This window comes from Scyliorhinus canicula, chromosome 4 (genome assembly GCF_902713615.1).
Source record: "Scyliorhinus canicula chromosome 4, sScyCan1.1, whole genome shotgun sequence".
In the NCBI taxonomy this organism is placed as follows: domain Eukaryota; kingdom Metazoa; phylum Chordata; class Chondrichthyes; order Carcharhiniformes; family Scyliorhinidae; genus Scyliorhinus; species Scyliorhinus canicula.
Genome location: NC_052149.1, coordinates 33279959 through 33299999, shown reverse-complemented (window position 1 = coordinate 33299999; position 20041 = coordinate 33279959). Strand labels below are relative to the sequence as shown.

The 20041-nt window shown below is 43.6% G+C and overlaps 1 protein-coding gene across 24 annotated transcripts in view; it reads right to left on the bottom strand.

The window, feature by feature from the left end:
• LOC119964463 (receptor-type tyrosine-protein phosphatase F-like) overlaps window positions 1-20041 on the bottom strand; it is a 529423-nt gene that overhangs the window by 246724 nt on the left and 262658 nt on the right. The gene's annotated exons all lie outside the window — the stretch shown is intronic.

Here is a 20041-nt window from a genome sequence, read left to right as displayed (position 1 = left end):
CCCTCCAAGCTCCAACCTTTTCCAGGCTCCCATTTGCCTAAATATTAAATTCACATTGTTCTTCAGTTTCTCTCGTTTCCCACATGCACCAGCTAAACTCACCTGTTTCATGAGACCTACCTAGCATCTCCCTGACACAGTTTCTGCTGAACCAATTACCACTCAACTTTCCTTGATAGCTCCATACTAATTGACATTATATATGGTTCCCTTTTCTGGGAAACTGTTTACATCCCGTTTAAAACCATCACGCATCAAAACGTCATCACCTTCCTCCTCAAAATTCATCCTCAATCCTGCTGCCTTTGCAAGCAATTGTCAAATATTTGGAGCCCCAATTGTTTCCAACTTCCTTGTTCCCTCCGTAATCCTTGAATGGCTTGCTGCCACCCTGTATTTACTATAATCTCATTATTGAATCATTCCAATCAGTTCTTCTATTTGTGTGATTCTATGTCCAATATTAGATGAGCCACAATTTTCTCCAGGTAACATTGGAAAAAGCAAAGTCACTATTTTTAGCCCTTGCCAGAAATCCAAATTCAACCAACCTCCTCAGGCACTATCTCAGGTTGCACCAGATTGATGGTAACTTCAACATCATATTTGAATCCAAGCAGGATTTTGCACCTCTCCTGAACACTGCTTCCTTTTATCTCTATCTCCTCAATACAGCCTGCATCAGCCCAGCTGCTGAAAAGTCTGCTGTTGGAAAATTTGAAATTGGAGGAGGCAATGACCTTCTGACTGGATCCCTGTGCTCCACCTTCACTGAATTCCACTCATCAAAACCTTGCTGTTAGCATCCTGTCTGCATTAAGTTCTGTTAATTCTTTGCTTTGCTCCTCTATATTGCTTCCAGAACCCAAAGGTTCCAATTTAACATTCTGATCCATTGAAGCCCATCACAGATTCCCACCTCTCCTTTACAGTAGCCTGCTCCAAATGTCCCAAATTCTCTATTACTCAGGCTGTGGCCTTATTTTCCTCCCTCCTCCTTTGCCCCACGTTGCCAGTCACACCTCCAACCTCCATGTTCTGAAGCTTCCTTCCAAAATCTATGCCACTTCTCCTTTAAGGTCCTTTCTTAAAATCCACCACAGATTCAGCTCCTAATATCTACCGCTTTGACTATTTTGTTCTGATTTTCTCTCTCAAAGGCCTTGGAATATATTTCTGTTAAATGCACTATATAAAGTATATAAATTAAATAAGTTGCCTTTGTTAACAAAAATAAGCTATGCATCACAGAAAAGTTACAGAAAAATATTTTTGTTGGTTTGTTATCATTTTAGCTCGATATAAGACCATAAGACATAGGAGCAGAATTAGGCCACTCGGCCCATCGAGTCTGCTCCGCCAATCAATCATGGCTGATATTTTCTCATCCTCATTCCCCTGCCTTCTCCCCATAACACCTGATCCCCTTATTATATGCCCAAATGTGACCATTTTAAGGGTCCACAATTGCAATTACCTGCTCAACTTTGACATTATATTTATACACACATTTCACACACCTTCATTTTTGTAACTGTAAGAGGTTTCTCCTCTAGAATTGTATGAAAACATTGTAAGATGTTCTCTCACCCCACTCCCAAATTAATCAAGAAAAGGTTTCTGACAACCGAAACTATCAGTGCAAGTATTTTTCTGTTAAAATACACTGTGAAGTATGTTTGGAACTTACAATTATTTCACTCGTTCAATTCTTGTTTGTATAGAAAGGATTTCAGAGAGTGGGTATAATATAGTGGGTATAGCTACAATAGTTTTCTCATTGACAGACTACTCTTTTGATGATTAAACTCAAAAGCATAACATAGACGAGCAAGAGAACCTTTCTGTTTGCACTCATGGGGTAAGGCAGAGGTGAAATTGTATACATACATTTCCAAATCCTTCAGAGTGCTAGTATTCAATCCCAGGTTAACATTCAGTTAGGCCAGGCAGCACGGTGGCGCAGTGGGTTAGCCCTGCAGCCTCATGGCGCCGAGGTCCCAGGTTCGATCCCGGCTCTGGGTCACTGTCCGTGTGGAGTTTGAACATTCTCCCCGTGTTTGTGTGGGTTTCGCCCCCACAACCCAAAGATGTGCAGGCTAGGTGGATTGAACATGCTAAATTGCCCCTTAGTTGGAAAAAATGAATTGGGTACTCTCAATATATTTAAAAAAACATTCAGTTAGGACTCACTGATGAATTAATTGAATTTACTCCATTTTCCATAATGTTGTCAAGACATTTTGGTTCATTGAATCCTACTGTGCATACCAGAACCCTTGAGAAACCTTAGTTCGGACTTATTTCCAAAATTAATGATTTTTTCATTCAGCATGGACACAACAGTGTTATGTTAATCATGGGTGGATTAAAACCTAGGATAGAGTAGTTATTTTTTTTAAATTCCATGCAATCATGACAGTGCATTTATTAACCTAGTAGTTCTTAATGGACCAGCTCTTCATGACCTGTAAGAGTCCTTCTTCTTTATTTCCTTTGTCCCCATTGGAAAAAAATATTTTAGTCTGTGGACCCATAATTGGAATGTGCCTTTAAGCAGAAGACTCAAGGTTGAAGCAGCCTGCTTGTCATGACACTGTATTCCCAGGTTTTGTTTTTAGCCAGACTCCGACTGGATCTCAGGAACCAAGTTTGGAGGGAGTTGAATTGAATGGTTGACTGGCAACCGCTGGGTTGGTCAGGGATAGTAGTCTGCCTGAAAATAGTCAGTGATTGGTTCTGCATGGTGCTTTCTAAGACGTGTTTAGACCATGGAAGTGAAAGAAATGGCATGTCTCTCTCTCTCCTGCTTGCTGAAGTGAAAAAACTGTGTTATTATTCTGAAAACAGTGGGTACCAGGCACATCTGGGTGTTAGTTCTTTGGGAAAAAAATCTCCAATTTGATAGTTAGATGACATTACCTCCCTTCTGCTCTACAAAAGCCCGTTTCTTAATCATTTAAGGTGCATCAGTATAGATTACTGCTAAAGAAAGACAGCAAAGTATGGATTATGTACCACTGATCATATCATTTACATTTTTGAATATATTTCTATGGTTTTTGAGAAACTAAAGATAAAATATTTATTTTCTAACTGTACCAACTTTGCTGTGAATCACAGGTACCTGGTATCTATTCCGTTTGCTGACTATTGCAAAGTCTATGTTCACCAGACTGCCACCCTGTGCGGAAATGACTTATTGAATATCAATTGGATTATTTTACCTACATTACAACAATGTCTCGATGACAAAAGTAATTAATTGGATGAAACATACCTTGGGATAAATAAGGTGCTTTACAAATGCCAGTTCTCCTTCAATTTATCACATTCTGTTTTTATTTGAGTGGCCCTGCTTTTCGCGACACAAATATGTTACTAAGGTACTCAGGTTGTTTGCAAGAGCTGAGAAATGTTGACCCTGATGTTTAGAGGAAGATAGGAGGGTGCGGGGGAGCGCTGTAGTGAAAGGAAAACCTGGCAAAGCACGCACAGGATTATAATTTGAATTTAATGGAAGAATTTTGTTCCAGTTTTTTTCTTCCAGTTAGTGCTTGTGTGATGGCCAATTTGACGTGCTGCAGAGCTGTCAACATTTGGAAGGCCATCAGTGAATAGGACCCAGAGAGCTTCAAGTCAGTATTTAGTGGAGGTTGGGATGGGGACAGGGTGGGAGTGATATGATTGCTGTTTAAGGCAACAGGTGGATAGGGTGGTGGGGAAACACACTTGTGCTTCTTAACCCACAAGGAGTGCCATAAAAAATACATACCTCCTGCTGCCAGTAACTCACTTGCATTTTGCTGATTTTGGGGAAATCTGATCAGCAACAGTAAGAACCAAAATGGACATCATAGGAGCCTGATTTAAGTATTCTTGCATTTAAATTGCGCATTTCACGATCACTCACATCCCAAAGCGTTTTACAGCTGATTAAATACTTTTTGAAGTATAGTCACTCTTGTAATGTAGGAAATGTAACAAACTATTAGCACACGGCAAACTCCCAGAAACAGAAACGTGATAATGGCCAGATATTCTATGATGCTGAATGAAGGATAAATATTGGCCATGACACTGGGGTTAACTCCCCGTCTTGTCTTCAAAGTAACAACTTTTTATGTCCACTCAAGCAGACAGATGAAGCGTTTGTTAACAACTCATCCGAATAACAGCATGTGTAACAGTGCAATAATCCTTCAATACTGAATAAATGTCAATCTTTATGTTTGTGCTCAAACCCCAGAGTGGAACTTGAATTTGGCACTTTGAGACAGAGATAAGTCAACAGAGCCACAGCTGACACAGCAAAAGGGAGATTGGAGATGGGGACAGTAGTTTGCAAGGACATTGCAGTGAAGGATTGGATCGTGAGGCGGGGTTGATGACAACATATTTACATCCAGAAAGAACCAGGATCATGGTATAAAGCAGTGGCATGAAGGAGTATTTTTAATTAATTATCGTTGAGGCTGAAGAAATCATTCCTGATTTTAAAAGGGAACAGAACTCTGGTGTATGCACACAGACAAAAAACAACAGCGCATCACTTATAGCCAAATTTGAGGATAAAAATGATGGGACCTTGGTCAGACATGGGAGTGGATTTACAGGGGGACAGATTATCATCCTCCACTAAACCAAGAAGTATGTGGCACTGTGTCACCTAGAACCTGGCTGCCCCAAAGTGATATTATGCTGGGGACAGCCCTAATTGCTTCAGAGTGGGACTTCCAACCCATTTAGAAGGAAATCCTGCCCTAGAGAGGTGCCAGCCAACCTAATTGGCCAGCGACTCTGTCGTCTCAGTAGCACCGGTACCAAGTGGTGGCAACTGCTGAGACTACAAGCAGTTCCCAATGAAGAAGTGTCATTAATCCTGGACTTCAGATAAATCCAGGGGGATTGGACTGGCCTACCTGGCAGTCCCCAGTGAGAGGGTGGGGTGTGGTTTTCAGAGGCTAGTGAAAGCTGGGGGGCAGGGCAGGGGGAGGGGGGGGTTGATTCTGCTGCGCACAGGGTATCCCCTCCAGAGGAGGAATTCCCCGCCTGGCAGTAGTCCATGCAGTGAAAGATGTTGAGCTGCCCACCTTCTTCTGCCTTCCTCTAGAACATGTATTATTGCAGTTGAAGGTGGAATGAAGTCTGTAAGTGGCCATTAATAGGCACAAGGGTGGGTGGGCTGCCTGTCACGTTACTCAGCTACCGTATCTGGGAGACAGGTTTGGGGTAGACAGGAGGATGGTGGGAAGGTCATTGTTTTAGAAATGTAATGGTGTGGGTTCTGTAAATTCATCTCTCAATTTCAGTACAGCTTGTAATATTAAATAAAGTTCCCAAGACAAATCTGATCTGGCCTACATGTGACTACAGACGCAAAGCAATGTGGGTGACTGATGAGACCATCAATTCACAAGACACGTGATTGGAAGTGAACAGTGGTTTTAATAGTCTGACAACTGAGCCTGCCTGCGACGAGATGAACTGGCAGCAGGCTCACGACTGCAGAGATTTATACTTCCGGTTAGAGGGCGGAGCCCAGGACAAACTCCTCATCTCCCCCGATGGGCAGAGCCGTGCAACGGCTCGTATACAGAGCCCACAACACAATACATATGATACAACAGTGTGAATTACTAGGTTTATAATTCACCACAGTGACTCTTACCTGCCCTCTGAAATGGCCTCGCAAACTACTCAATTCAAAGACATTTGGGATGACCAACAAATGCTGGCCTTTCCAGTGACATCCACATCACATCAAAGAACAAAGGATAAAGAAAAAAAACACAACAGTTGATCAGTAAAGTTAAAGTCCAAGGAATAAGAGGGATAGAGGCAACACTGATGTGAAGTTAACCAAGTAATAGAAAACGGACAGTAGTTGTTTTGTGAATTGGAGGAAGTCATACAGTGAAGTTTCCAGGGGTCAACATTAGAACCATTTTTTTTGTGATATATATTAATGACCTAGACTTGGGTGTGCTTTTCAAAATAACTCACAAAAATTGGGAATGTTGGGAACTATGAGGAGAGTGATTTCATAGGCAGGCTGCTGTACTGGGCAGACACATGGTAGATAACATTTTGATGCAGGAAGTGATTGATACAATTCTAAAGGTGGTGCAGGAACAGAGGGACCTGAAGGTATATGTGTGCAAATCAGTGAACCTGGTAATGCAGGTTGATAAAGCAGTTGGTAAGGCATAAAGAAGAGTGCAAATGCTAATCTAAAATGGCTTTCAAAAGGGTCCACAAGGCAATGGGTAAAGTGAAACCCACATCAGCTGTTTATTGTTTCTCTCTGTTATGTATTGTGGCACACTTCTGGTGTTGTCAAAGATTTCAGACTATGTTAGGAACAAGAAGGTATTTAAAGAGGAACTTGGTACAGAAAGTGTGCAGCTCTGGGCTGTCTTGAAGTACAGCTCCAAGACATGCTTACTACACGGCTGTTAGATGTATTCCGCCCAAGAGAGGGCTCCATCCTCTGGGGTGATCACTCAGTCCGAGTTCCCATTGGTCTCTCACGTCAGGTGATCCTTTTCAGCAGTACTGTCTTAAAGAGACAGACACCACAAACACAACTTTCTTTTTATTAAGGAGCCTCCCCACCCCCGAGCCCAACAGATTAGTTGCCTCCATCGACCTCCTTCAGCCCCAATGCAGCTGCCAATTTCAGAGAGGTTGTGGGAGGGGTGCATAAACTGTCCGGGACTAATCCCAGACCAGGCAAATTTACTCAAAAGCTGTGGGCGACAGCACATGCATAGAAATGTCTGGACCTAATCCCAGCCCGGGGCATATGATTTTTTTTGAGGGGTAACTGCTCATTATAGGAACACCTCCCAGGTTTGCCTCGCAAACCCCCCTCCCCCCACACAAACACACCCTGGAGAGGAAGTCAGCTGAGTGGTTAGAAAATATCATACTGATGCCCCCCCCCCCCCGACTTTTACCGAGGCCTTAGTGCAGGAGGATTGCACTGAATTGTCACTTGCACTGATTTGCACGGCCTAAATTTCTCCTCCCGAGGAAGGCTGAGGGTAGCAATTGAGGACATAAGGCCCAGGCATTCAATTATTCACTGATCATTCTGGAAGTTCGCACCTCCATCCTGTTTTCTAAATGAATAACGAATTGAGGTTTTTGATGCGATTGCAGAAATTATATTTTGGTTCAGAAATTTATGAGCATTTTTCCCTGAAAAACTACGGTCGACCTTTACATGAGGTTTATGAAAATTTATAATATTGTCCCCCTCCAAAAAAAAATCATGGGCTCACTTTTAAATGATTTGCATATGGAATTCTTTTAAATATTTGGCTACATACAACCTCTTTCCCAATGTAATGCTTAAAACAAGGGGCCGGTTTAACTCACTTGGCTAGCCAGCTGGTTTTGCTATGTAGAGCAAGACCAGCAGCATCGGTTCAATTCCTGTACCAGCTAAGGTTATTCATGAAGGCCCTGCCTTCTCAACCTTGCCCCTCACCTGAGTTGTGGTGATCCTCAGGTTAAATAACCACCAGTCAGCTCTCCCCCTCAAAGGGGCAAGTAACCTATTGTCATCTGTGATTATGGAGACTTTACCTTTACCGTGCTTAAAACATGTCTTTACCAGCTCTGGACTTCAACAACTCCAGAAAAGAATCATTACATTTTCAGAAAACATCTATTTACTACCTTATCTCAGAATTACTTTATTTTATTTCAAAGCTACATCAGTCACCAACTATTTAATTATTTCCCCACTCAGTACAAAGGGCAAAATTGCATTAATTTGGTTTTGCACCAATCACAAGAAAGGACAATTTGGCAAGATGATACAGTTTCTCTTATCTTTTCTTTACTTCGCATAAATATACCAAGCAAAGCTAAAATCAAATTCAGATCATTCTGATTTGAGTGTCAAGCACAGCTGCTACTTGGAATACTAGATTTATTTTAACATCTGACTGGCAGTCTTTGATGGCAGGTAGATACAGATTTACTGATGCAGTTAACAGTGATTATAGGTACTTGCGACAATGAGTCACACTTCAGTTGGAACTATCTTAACCTGCAATGAGTTGGAAATGGGCCAACATGCCTGCAATTGTTTCAACATCAGGAGACTGTCCTGGGGGCTCTCTGTGATGAATCCCATATTAGTTTTGTGGACAGATGACTTGGCTAAATCTTTCTCTTCCATAGTTCCCATGGTATGCAAACAGATTTACTACTGCACCTGTAGAAAACATCTGTTCCAGTGAAGCAATATTGAACAAATCTCTACAGCAGATGAAAACTCGCATTTCAATCCTCTGTCTAAGTAGGCAGTAGCTTAAAGGCCATTAACTGTGGTACATTTTCTCTCAAGCCAGAAGATTGTTACCCTACATTACCTGAAACTGAAGGCAAGAAATGCACAAGGTCAAAAAACATCAAAAGAGAAAAAGTCGGGCTCGGGTCTGGCAGATGGAATACAATGTTGACAAATGTGAGGTTATCCATTTTGGTAGGAATAACAGCAAACAGGATTATTATTTAAACAATAAAATATTAAAGCATGCCGCTGTTCAGAGAAACTTGGGTGTGCTAGTGCATGAGTCACAGAAGGTTGGTTTACAAGTGCAACAGGTGATTAAGAAGGCAAATGGAATTTTGTCCTTCATTGCTAGAGGGATGGAGTTTAAGACTAGGGAGGTTATGTTGCAATTGTATAAGGTGTTAGTGCGGCCACACCTGGAGTATTGTGTTCAGTTTTGGTCTCCTTACTTGAGAAAGGACGTACTGGCGCTGGAGGGTGTGCAGAGGAGATTCACTAGGTTAATCCCAGAGCTGAAGGGGTTGGATTATGAGGAGAGGTTGAGTAGACTGGGACTGTACTCGTTGGAATTTAGAAGGATGAGGGGGGATCTTATAGAAACATTTAAAATTATGAAGGGAATAGATAGGATAGATGCGGGCAGGTTGTTTCCACTGGCGGGTGACAGCAGAACTAGGGGGCATAGCCTCAAAATAAGGGGAAGTAGATTTAGGACTGAGTTTAGGAGGAACTTCTTCACCCAAAGGGTTGTGAATCTATGGAATTCCTTGCCCAGTGAAGCAGTTGAGGCTCCTTCATTACATGTTTTTAAGGTAAAGATAGATAGTTTTTTGAAGAATAAAGGGATTAAGGGTTATGGTGTTCGGGCCGGAAAGTGGAGCTGAGTCCACAAAAGATCAGCCATGATCTAATTGAATGGCGGAGCAGGCTCGAGGGGCCAGATGGCCTACTCCTGCTCCTAGTTCTTATGTTCTTATGTTCTCTAGGTCATATACAATCCATCCCAACATTTTCCATACAAATGATCTCCAAGTCGGTGGCAGTCCCAGGCAAATTCCATTGCATCAAAATATATATTACTTTTAGTTTGTAGATCTCTCAGTTTCAATATATTTTCTTTTGAAAATATTGCATTACAGAATAATGCCAGAAGCTGCTTTCCTACTACCAAAATTAGACCAGACAATTTTTATTTCACTGGTTGGCTGTACTTAGAATGTGTGCTTGTGCAATATATTCAACTATGTTCACTTAACATCATGCTGCCTCATCTGACATTTTAGTTGGCCAAACCAGCTAGGTGTTTCATAGCGCTACTTAATACGTCATGGACCGAAATGTTATATTCCAAATCCAAGAGGTGTCCAGTACCGTAAACCTGGGGTAGCACAGTATCATAGTGGTTAGCACAGTTGCTTCACAGCTCCAGGGTCCCAGGTTTGATTCCTGGCATGGGTCACTGTGCAGAGTCTGCACGTTCTCCACGTGTGTGCATGGGTTTCCTCTGCGTCCTCCGGTTTCCTCCCACAGTCCAAAGATGTGCAGGTTAGATGGATTGGCCATGATAAATTGCCCTTAGTGTCCAAAAAGGTTAGTTGGGGTTACATTGTTACAGGGATAGGGTGGAGGTGTGGGCTTGGGTGGGGTGCTCTTTCCAAGGGCCGATGCAGACTCGATGGGCTGAATGGCCTCCTTCTGCACTGTAAATTCCATCATTCTATTAGCTTCTAATTATGTACATTTGTGGTACATGTCTGTTGCTGGTAAAGCTAACATTTATTGCCCATTCAAAATTTTCCTCAAGAATGTGGTGGTGAACATAAGAACTTGGAGCCGGAGTAGGCCATATGGCCCTTCGAGCCTGCTCCGCCATTCAATGAGATCATGGCTGATCTTTTGTGGACTCAGCTCCACTTTCCCGCCCGAACACCATAACCCTTTATTTGTTTATTCTTCAAAAAACTATCTATCATTATCTTGAAAACATTTAATGAAGGAACCTTAACTGCTTCACTGGGCAGGGAATTCCATAGATTCACAACCCTTTGGGTGAAGAGGTTCCTCCTAAAGTCAGTCCTAAATCTACTTCCCCTTATTTTGAGGCTATGCCCCCTAGTTCTGCTTTCACCCGCCAGTGGAAACAACCTCCCATCTATCCTATCTATTCCCTTCATAATTTTATGTTTCTATAAGATCCCCCCCCCCCTTTTCCTTCTAAATTCCGATGAGTATAGTCCCAGTCTACTCAACCTCTCCTCATAATCCAGCCCCCTCAACTCTGGGATTAATCTAGTAAATTTCCTCTGCACACCCTCCAGCGCCAGTAGGTCCTTTCTCGGGTAAAGAGACCAAAACTGAGCACAATACGCCTGTTGCACCTGTAAATCAACTTTTTGCGACTCATGCACTAGGACACCCAGGTCCCTCTGCACAGCAGCATGTTTTAATGTTTTATCATTTAAATAATAATCCCTTTTGCTGTTATTCCTACCAAAATGGATAACCTCACATTTGTCAACATTGTATTCCATCTGCCAGATCCTAGACCATTCATTTAAACTATCCAAATCCCTCTACAGACTTCCAGTATTCTCTGCACTTTTTGCTTTAGCACTCATCTTAGTGTTGTCTGCAAACTTGGACACATTGCATTTGGTCCCCAACCCCAAATCATCTCTGTAAATAGTGAACAATGGTGGGTCCAACACTGATCCCTGAGGGACACCACTAGCTACTGATTGCCAACCAGAGAAACACCCATTAATCCCCACTCTTTGCTTTCTATTAATTAACCAATCCTCTATCCATGCTACTACTTTACATCTTTATCTTATGCAGCAACCTTTTGTGCAGCTTTAGCTGCATTTGTCATTTACTTTGGAATGTAATGACTCTGATCATAGTTCGTCAGTTGGTTCACATGTGCCACATATTTACCCTGAATATTAGTGTATACGATAGGTTTAGTAAATTGTTTTATTTCTCCATATTTGTATGTTTATGTAAAGATATAGCTGGGGTGACAGAAGTGAATATTTGAATCATTTTCTTGTGTTTATATTGAGATTTTTCCAACCTTTTTGTCTGGTGTAATACAGTTCATTTTTCTTGTTCAATAAAAGTTATTTTCCTTATGTTAATAGTTCATGTGCAGTTGCAAATTTGTGCAGCAACTCCCCCACACCCCCACGTTTCTAAAAGAAATCCTCACAAGTTAGGATCTATCAAGACAGAATTCATGCTGGAATCGGAAAAAGATTGATTAAAAACTAATGTGGAGGTAATTCACAATGGGGAACAAAGAAATTGGTAGGGAACTAAATTCGTAATTTGCCTCTGTCTTCAGCAAAGGAAGACAATGAATAGTGTACCGGAAGTTCTGAGAAACAGTTTCCTTACAAATCTGTGTACATCTATAAAGATATAGGTGGGATGAAGGAGCAGTGTAATATAGTTAATCTTTTCTTGCTTAATAAATGATTTATTCTTTTGTTAAAAGTTAATTGGCAGTACTTTAATTCTGTTTAGCTCTAAACTAAAATGAGAAGTGGTAAAGTATTGAGCCAGAGTTCTGTTCTGGGAACCGACTGTCCAGTAGTAACATCATCTGGGATTGTAACAGCCGGTAAACCCACGGGCGGGAGGTGTGATACCAGCGGGAAAAGTGAATCTCGAAGACGAATTCTGGCCCTAATTTTCTGCAATGGTGAGCCAATGGTGAGGCAAAAGTGCAAAAAGGAAAGAACATGAATTATAAACAGGGTTTTAATGTTTTAGGTATGATCCAATATCAATTTTCAATTAAGCAGCCAAAATCGCCTGCTTGGTAGGTTTCCTTTAGCAATTGAGCAAAATAAATTTGCATTTACTAGTTGGTCCAGCATATGAGTCCAGCATTCCGCATCTCCCATTAGACAGAAATGCCCCCCACCAAACCAACATGAGAATCCTCACTGTTCTGCCATGCTTTCCTTTTTGCCTGCAGTTTATTTTTGTTTTAGAATCTTTATTAGTGTCACAAGTAGGCTTACATTAACACTGCAATGAAGTTACTGTGAAAATCCCCTAGTCACCACATTCCGGCACCTGTTCGGGTAGGGGGAGAATTCAGAATGTCCAATTCACTTAACAGCACGTCTTTCGGGACTTGTGGGAGGAAACCGGAGCATCCAGAGGAAACCCACGCAGACATGGGGAGAACATGCAGACTCTGCACGGACAGTGACCCAAGCCAGGAATTGAACCTGGGACCCTGGTGCTGTGAAGCAACAGTGCTACCCAGGGAGTGGTAATATAAAATAATGGCGTAATTCAGGAGTATGCATAGACAAAAGAACCTGGAGATGTATTTATTTATTATTTCACAGGATGGAGGCGTTGCCAGCAAGGCCAGCATCACTAATTACCCCCAGCAGGTGGTGATCAGCAATATTGTTAAATTGCTGCAGTCCATGTGGTGCAGGTACACGATGCTGACAAGAAGCAAGTTGTAGGTTTTGACCTCGCTACTATGAAGGAACTGTGATATAATTCCAAATCAGGATGATGTGCGGTTTGGAGAGAAACGTGCAGGTGCTGGTGTTCCCATGCATCTGCTGCCCTTGTCCTGCTAGGTGGCAGAAGTCGTCGGTTTGGAAGGTGCTGGGGAAGAAGCTTGGTGAGGAGCGTCTTGTATATGGAACACACTACTGAGTTTGTGCATCGGTGGTAGAGAGCGGTGGTAGAGAGAATGAGTGCATAAGGCGGTGTGCAAATCTGCCAATCAAGTGGCTGCTTTGCCCTGGATGGTGTCGAGCTTCTTGAGTATTGTTGGAGCTGCACTCATCCAGGTAAGCAGAGAGTATTCCATCACACTACTGACTTGTGCTTTGTGGACGTTAGACAGGCTTTGGAGAGTTGGTTACCAGTCACAAAATATCCACCTCTGACCTGCTCTTTTAGCCACAATATTTATATGGATGGTCCAGTTTAATTTCTGGTTAATGGTAACTCGCAGCACGTTGATAGTCAAGGATTCAGCAATGGCACTGTTAAAAGAACAAAGAAAAGTACAGCACAGGAACAGGCCCATCGGCCCTCCAAGCCTGTGCCAACCATGCTGCCCGTCTAAACTAAAATCTTCCACACTTTCGGGGTCTGCACCCCTCTATTCCCATTCTATTCATGTATTTGTCAAGATGCCCCTTAAACGTCGCTATCGTCCCTGCTTCCACCACCACCTCCGGCAGCGAGTTCCAGGCACCCACTACTCTCTGTGTAAAAAAACTTGCTGAATTGTTGTGGGGAAATGGTTAGATTTTCACTTGTTGGAGACAATCATTGCCTGGCATGGATGTCACTGACCCACTTATCAGTCCAAGCCTTAATGTTGTCCAGACCTTGCTGCATTTGGACATGAACTGCTTCAGTATCTGAAAAATCACAAATGATGCTGAACATTGTGCGATCATCAGCAAACATCCACAATTCTGAGCTTATGATGTAGAGAAGATAATTAATGAAGATGGTCTTGGATACTACCAGGCAGCTATATCCTGGGATTGAGATGATTCGTCTCCAACAACTATAACCACGTTCCTCTTTGTGATCAGTCTGACTCCAACCAATGGTGAATTTTCTCTCGACTCCCACTAAAAGCAGTTTTGCTAGGGCAAGCTAGGGCTTGACGTATGGTCAAGTGCCTTGATGTCAAGGGCAGTCACTCTTACCTCACCTCGAGTCCAACTCTTTTGTCCATGCTTAGGCCAAAACTATTATGAAGTCATGAGATGAATAGCCCTGGCAAAATCCAAACTGAACATCAGTGGGCAGGTTATTGTTGCCATTTGATAGCACCATACATGACACCATTCATCACATTATTGATGATTGAGAGTAGATTGGATTGAGAGTCAAGTTGGATTTGCCCTGTTTTTTATGGACAGGCCATAACTGGCCAATTTTACCGCATTGCCAGGTAGATGCCAGTGTTGTTGCTATACAGGAACAGCTTGATTAGGGGTATAGCAAATTCTGGATCACAAATCTTCAGTACTATTGCCGGAATATTGTCAGGGCCCATAGCCTTTGCAGTATTCAGCTGTTTCTCTATATCACATGGAATGAATCGAATTGGCTGAAGACTGGCATTTTAGCAAGAGGCAGAGACGGATCATCCACAAGACTTTTGGCTCAAAATAGTTGCAAATGCTTCAGCCTTGTCTTTTGCATGTGCTGGGCTCCACTACTGTTGAGGATGGGGATATTTCTGGAGTATCCATCCCCAGTTAGTTATTTAATTGTACACAGTATTCATGACTGGATTCGGCAGGACTGCAGCGTTTTGATCTGATCTGCTGATTGTGGGATTATTTAGTTCCGTCTCACGCATGCTGCTTCTGCTGTTTGGCATCCAAATATCCCATGTTGTACCTTCACCAGATTAACACCTCATTTTCAGGTATGCCTGGTGCTCCCCCAGCATGCTCTCCTGCACTCTTCATTCAACCAGGGTTGATCCCTTGACTTGGTGGAAATGGTAAGAGGTGAGAGATGTGTCAGTTAGGAGGTTACAGATTGTGGTTGAATATAATTCTGCCACTGCCAACAGCCAACAATGCCTCATGGCTGCACAGCATATGTGCATGGATCTCAGAAGGTGGCAGGACATTAATGAAGCATATGGGAATTCCAATGGGATTTAATGCCTACCCCTGCAGGAGGCGAATTTGTAGGCAGAGGGATCAGGGGTGGGATTCTCCCATCGGGTGGCTAAGTGCTGACGCCGGCATAAAAACGGGAGTGTTTTACTCCGGTGTCGGCGCCCGTTCTGAGACCCGATTCTCCGGGCCACAGCGGGTTATCAAGGCGCTGGAGCGGCCCATGCCACTCCAGCTGCCGATCCCTGTGTGAACCCGGCACCGCGGGGTCCTCGCATGCGCAGTTGGCCCAGCACCAACTAGCGCATGCGCAGTGGCCTTCTTCCCCGCATCGGCCCCGACGCAAAATGGAGCAGGGCTACAGGGGCTGGCGCAGAGTAAAAGAGGCCCCCCGGCCGATCGTCGGGCCCCATTCGCGGGCCAGGCCACTACGAACATGCCGCCCTCGCACCCTTCAACGCCGAGATCCCGCCGGCTCAGAGGATGTTAGAACGGCGCCGGCGGGACTCGGCTTTTGGTTGACGGCTGCTCGGCCCATCCGGGCCGGAGAATTGGTGTGCTGGCCCAGAGTCGGCGCATACCCCGAACGGCGCCATGCCGACTACGCCGGCCCCAGTGGTGCCGATTCTCCGCTCTGCGAAGAATTGCGTCCCGGCATCGGGGCGGCGTGGCACGATTCGCGCGGTCCGCTGGCGAGTCTCCGACCCGGCGGGGTGTCGGAGAAATCCGTCCCACGTGTGTGGGCACGAGGTAGAGATCCTCCTTCCTTTCATTATGTCTGGCATGGAATGGCGTGCGGGTGGGCCTTTTCATCTAGATGCCAACTGAAGTCCTTTGTGATCACTTAAGGGCCTCATCCTGCCACTACTGGAATTTTATAAGCGGTAGGCAGGGGATTTGCCATCTGGAAAGGATACCCAGCAAACTTTGTTTAATATGCTTGCAACATTCTGTTGGTGTGGTGGGGTCCCTCATTCAAAGGCACTGTGTCTAACCAATGGACCTGACCTGAGGATGGGGGAGCCCACATGTTGCCACTCTGATGCCCTTACTTTAGACCTTGCCCACCGCCACCCGGCCAGTATCCAGTGTCTCCTTCCCTTCCTTGGAACTCGATCCACCCCACCCCACTTATCTGTCTCCAGCAAATTCATCACTGATTATTTAGGTAGGTCCAAGTGTAATGCTAGTCTATGTGGCTACTGTTCCAAGTGGTATAATTTGTTCCGCAGAGCTATTGGTCTCTGATTGGCCAGCGGCTTTTGGGGCCTGAATTCAGTGGGATGCCCAGTACTGCCCAGGTAACTATCTCATAGTATGGGCCTACCACAGAAAGGCAACTCAGGGTCCCGAACAATTCTCCAACCAGTGAGTGGAACCCACGTCTCCGCCACTAAATTCACCCATTTGCTTCAAAAGCAGGGAGGTTATGTTGAACCTTTATCAAGCTCTCGAGTATCGTGTCCAGTTCTGGACTACTTCTAAAAGAGCAAGAGACTAGTCGACATGGAGGTTATATGCAGAAAACTACTTCCAACTCAATATACCAATCCAAACATTACAATAATAATCACCTTTTATTGTCACAAGTATGAAGTTAACGTGAAAAACCCCTAGTCGCTACATTCCGGAGCCTGTTCGGGTAAGCTGGTTGAACCCGCGCTGCTGGTCTTCTTCTGCATCACAAACCAGCTGTCTAGCCCACTGAGCTAAACTACCCTTACGGGGCACCTACACACCTAGGCTCAAACAAACAACCTCATCCATCACATTGATGGTGATAATATTACAAAACCATTGCTAAGCTATTATGTGTGCATTATAATTTGTACATTTTGTATAATATTTGGCCATTAAAGGGGTTACATATTAGTCCAGTACACTGGTAGGGTTATGCGGGTAGTTCTGAAAAAGGGTATAAAGTAAGTAACGTTTGAGAAACTGTAATGGAACTGTGCAGGCTTGCAAATGGGAGATCCACACTGAACTCAATCTACCTGCAGTCAGAAAAACAAGGGAATAGTACTGTTAACATGGGAAGAATGGCCTAACTATTCTTCAGTGACCGCCACATTACCTTCACGTGTGCAACCAAAGTCAGTTCCGTCAGCAGCAGGTGATACAAGAAGGTACTATAAATATAATATATATTGTGTGACTAGAAGGGTCACGCTCAACTGTAAAATTCATCAAGATCAAAAAGTCTGGTACAATCCTGGCGATACTCATATCTAGCACTGTTGCTTCATAGCGCCAGGGTCTCGGGTCCGATTCCTTCTTGGGTCACTGTCTGTGCGGAGTCTGCACGTTGTCCCCGTGTCTGCGTGGGTTTCCTCCGGGTGCTCCGGTTTCCTCCCACAAGTCCCGAAAGACGTGCTTATTAGGTGAATTGAATATTCTGAATTCTCCCTTTGTGTACTCGAACAGGTGCCGGAATGTGGTGACTAGGGGATTTTCACAGTAACTTCATTGCAGCCAATGTGTGACAATAATAACGATTATATTATATTATTAATTAGAACGTGGCCAAGGCCTGCCTAATGCAATGGGTGACAGAACATTTCTTGATTTTTTTTTCTTGATTTTTTTGCAGGAACGTGTACAAGTTGCAATTTAGAGACTCTATTTACAATTTCAGGTTGGGTGGCAAGTGATCGAAACATTAGAAGTGAAAAATATTCTAATTTCACCCTGCAATTTTTTATTTGAAGAAACAAAATTGAGACGTGGAACTTCCCCTCTAAGCAATGAGGTAGCTTAAGAATGAGCAGAAGAATCTGGAATTCATATTTTGTTTCAAGTTTCTGTTGCTTCATCGGTGGTGACAAAATTTTCCCTGCTTAGTCCTGTTGATGTTCTTTATGTAAAGAATTTTTAACGTACCAGTGAATGCATCTCATCTTGAAGAGGTTTCAATCAAATGTTGCAGTCCACTAAGAATAAACTAACAGAACACTGCCTCAGAACACAGTTATTATTTATTCTCTAAATGGGACATACCTGCAATAAACTGTCAGTCAGCTCAGCAGTATGTATGAGAGTGACCACTAGAGGTAAAAGCAGGCACCAGAATTCTCTCCATCTCAGTGTCTCACCCTGGGACTTGGATAGATTTTAATAGGGAGGCTGACTGACTAGTGAACAAGAGGAGATACAGACGTGCCAACCATCTCCTGCTCCTAATTACTGCAGATTGGAGCACAGAGCAACAGTGCTGTGATTGTGATCAGTGAAGAAAGACAGTGCCCAGCCTTTCAGTGATGATGAAAGATCCAACTATGACAGCATCTGTACACTGACACCATTGTACAATGGTCGAACGATCATTGTTAGCATTGCCTAGGCCCCTGCAGCAATACCAAGTGGCAGAATTTAGGAGGGCTTGAGGTTGCAATCAACTACATTAAAGATAATTAAAAGAAAAAATCTCTTCATTTAAAAAATATAAAAACCTAAACATTCACATCCTCTTACAAAGCTGCGTTCTCTATTAGACTCAATAACCATCAAGAATGCATGAATGACTCACTACTACCAGATGCGTTTATCACAATGCCAGGAGTAGGAAGCAATGTTCCCTGCCAAATGTTGTTGCTGTGTGCAGCTAATAATTTTTTTAAATACAGGGTACCTTCAATGTTTTTGCACAGCTGCAGGTATTTAAGATGAAACAAGGCCCATGTGGTATAAGAAACACAGAAAGTTAGTATTCAGGTGCAGCAAGCAATTTGGAAGGCAAATAGCATGTTGGCCTTTATTGCACGGGAATTGTGGTAGAAGAATACAAATGTCTTGCTACAATTGTACAGGTTTTTGCTGAGACCACATCGGGAGTACTGAGTGCAGTTTTGGTCTTCATATTCAAAAAAAGAAAAACTTGCATTGGAAGCAGTACAGTGAAGGTTCACTAATTGGTTGCTGGGTGAGGGGATTTCCTCTGATAAGATGCTAAGTAAATTGGGCATATATTCTCTGGAGTTACGAAGAATGAGAAGCAATCTTGTTGAAACCTACAAAATTATGAAGGGACTTTTTCACTGGTCGGGAGCTCTAAAACATGGGGATGCAGTCTCAGGACAAGGGACAGATCATTTATTGAGACAATTTGTGAATGTCTGGCATAGTGTACACTGGACAATGGTTATCAGAACAAAGGAAAACCTAAGTAATTGACTTTCTGCAGAGGGGACTGCAGGGTCCCAGGTTCGATTCCCGCCTTGGGTCACTGTTTGCGCGGAGTTTGCACGTTCTCCCTGTGTCTGAGTGGGTTTCCTCTGGGTGCTCCGGTTTCCTCCCACTAGGACGAAAGACGTGCTTGTTAGGTGAATTAGACATTCTGAATTCTCCCTCTGTGTACACGAACAGGTGCCGGAATGTGGCGATCAGGGGCTTTTCACAGTAACTTCATTGCAATATTAATGTAAGACTACTTGTGACACTAAAGATTATTATTAATTTCAATGTAGCGACCACCACCTGGTTGCCTGAATATTTTCCTGGCGAGAACAGAAGTGATGCCATCACCAATGCTCGCAACCCCGACCCCCTACATGAACCTGACTCCAACCTTACACAAACTGCCTCCTGTCCCCGCACCACCTTCTCCGCATTCACTGCCCAATAGTAATATATCAGGCTCGGCAATACCAAGCCCCCTGACTGCCGTCCCCTTTTCAGGACCGTTTTCCGAATCCTAGTTACCTTGCCAGCCCAGATGAAGGACAAATTCAATCTTTCCACCCCACAAAAAACACTTTTGAGTAAAAAAAAACAGTAGATGATGGAATAAAAACAAAAACCGTGGGAGAATTTTCGTCTTCACAGATTGAACTCGGCCTGCCAAAAATAGAGGGAGGCAGTCCCACCTCTGTAGATTGGCCTTACCCCTACCCATCAGGTTCGTAAAGTTCAATTTACGAAGCTGGGCACAATCCCAGGCCACTTGCACCCTGAAGTACCTGAAGTGAGTGCATGGCTGGTTTAGCTCACTGAGCTAAATCGCTGGCTTTTAAAGCAGACCAGCAGCACGGTTCGATTCCCGTACCAGCCTCCCCGGACAGGCGCCGGAATGTGGCGACTAGGGGCTTTT